A 2,348-nucleotide genomic window follows, 5' to 3' on the forward strand; every position below is an offset into this window, starting at 1 on the left:
GTTTACCGTATAACAAAGAATATGGTTGATAACCCGTTGATGTGTGCTCCGTGGTATTATAAACGAAAAATGCGTAGGGTAGGTACTCATCCCAATTGTTTAATTTTTTATCAACATAAGATAGTCTGATAATGTTCTATGTGCTCTCTCCAAAGCTCCGTTAGCTTCCGGGTGATAAGAACTTGTGTTTATCTTATTTATTTGCAATAATTTGCATACCTCGGTAAATATTTTACTTAAAAAATCGGTTCCCTGATCAGTTAATATGGTTCGCGGTATGCCGTGTGTGCATACAAAATGTGTTACGAATGCTTCAGCGATAGTATTAGCTTGGTGATTTGGGAGGGGGATACCCATTGTATATTTTGTTAAGTCACATTGTAGTGTTAATATATATGTGTTCCCTGCTAATGTAGTGACCAGTGGCCCAACGATGTCTAAACTTATTTTTTCAAAAGGTTCAGAACTAGTTGTCGTGATTACCATGGGTTGTTTTATTTTTTTATTCGTGACTTTTTTCTTTTGACATGATGCGCAATTTTTTATATATTCGATTACATCTTCTTTTAAACCTCGCCAATTAAATTGTGTTTTTATCTTTTTTATTGTTTTATGTATTCCGGCGTGTCCGCCGGTTACGGAGTCGTGACATTGGTTGAATATAATTAATTTTTCCTCGTCACTGAATTCTAACTTTGAACAAATAATTATGTCTATTCTTGTGTTTCGAATTTATTTAAAAATGCGGGATAACTTTCCTCCTTTATTTCATTTATGTTATACATTCTGGTCAGAGCATCGACATTTGAATTTAATATTCCGGGTTTATAACGAATTTCATAATCGTACTCCTCTAAAAGTATTCGCCAACGTGCGAGTTTCGATAGTGGGTCCTTTAAATTGAATAGCCATGAAAGTGCGCGGTGGTCGCTCATTATAATAAATTTTCTTCCGTATAGATAAGGTCTAAATGTTTTTACTGCGAATATTATAGCCAGACATTCAAGTTCAGTAGTACTATAATTGTTTTCACTTTTATTTAAAGTTCTAGATATATATGCAATAGGTAAGTCCCGTGAGACTTCCCCTTGGGATAATATGGCGCCTAAAGCTTTTCCACTCGCGTTTGTGGTATCAATAAATGGTTTGGTGAAATCTGGATATTGTAATATCGGTTCCGAACATAGGATGCTTTTTAATTTATCAAATGCTTCTTGACAAGAGGTGTCCCAGTTAAAGGTAATGCCCTTTCTTAATAGATTCGTCATTGGTTTTGCTATCAAACTGTATGATTTTATAAACTTCCGGTAATACCCAGAAAGTCCCAGGAATGACTTAATTTCTTTTACATTTGTTGGTGCTGGGAACTGTAATACTGACTCGACTTTTGCGGGATCCGGTTTCACTAATTATATGACCTAAGTACATACATTGTTGTTTTAAGAATTCGCATTTTGCTGGTTGTATTTTTAAGTTATGTTTTCGTAGTCGTTCGAATATGTCGTATAACGTCGAATAACGTAATTTCTCGTTATGATCAAGTAAATCTTTACCGTATATTATTATGTCATCTAAATACACTAAACATTTTATGCCCACTATACCGGCCATAACATTATTCATTAGTCGTTGGAAAGTACATGGAGAGGTTTTAAGACCCATCGCCATTTTCTTAAAATGCCAGTGACCTTGATTAGTCGAAAAGGCTGTAAGCTCTTTGCTTTTTTCATCTAACTTTATCTGGTAAAAGCCTGAAGCTAAATCAATAATACTGAACAGATTGCATTGCCCTAGTTGGTCTAGTATTTCAGTTATGTTAGGCAGCGGGTGGTACTCGTTTATCGTTACTTTATTTAAAGCTCGAAAATCTACGACTATTCTAAATTTTGGTATTTGGCTTGCATCAAGTTTCTTTTTAACTAATAATAAAGGAGCGTTCCATGGTGAAAAGGAGGGTTCAATAATATCTTCCTTTTCCATTTGTTTAATTTGGGAATCTATTTCGGCCATTTGCGCGTGTGGTAAGCGATACGGTCGCTTATATATAGGCTCCTGATTTTCTGGTATATTAATTCTATGTGTTAGCGTATCTGTATATGTTAATATATCCCATGTTAAATGAAATATGTCTTGGTAATGTTCACATATTTCTAAAATAGATTGCCTTTGCTCATTATCCATATGATCACTTCTAATTAATTGTCTAATTTCTTTTACACGTTTAATTTTATTATCGTCATTTATTATTGACTGTGTATTGTATTCGATTTCGTGATCGTATCGTATTTTATTCAAATTATTTAACATAACGTTTTTGAGGTTTCTCGGTTATATTTAAAATACTTATT

This window comes from Acyrthosiphon pisum, chromosome A2 (assembly GCF_005508785.2).
Source record: "Acyrthosiphon pisum isolate AL4f chromosome A2, pea_aphid_22Mar2018_4r6ur, whole genome shotgun sequence".
Lineage (NCBI taxonomy): Eukaryota > Metazoa > Arthropoda > Insecta > Hemiptera > Aphididae > Acyrthosiphon > Acyrthosiphon pisum.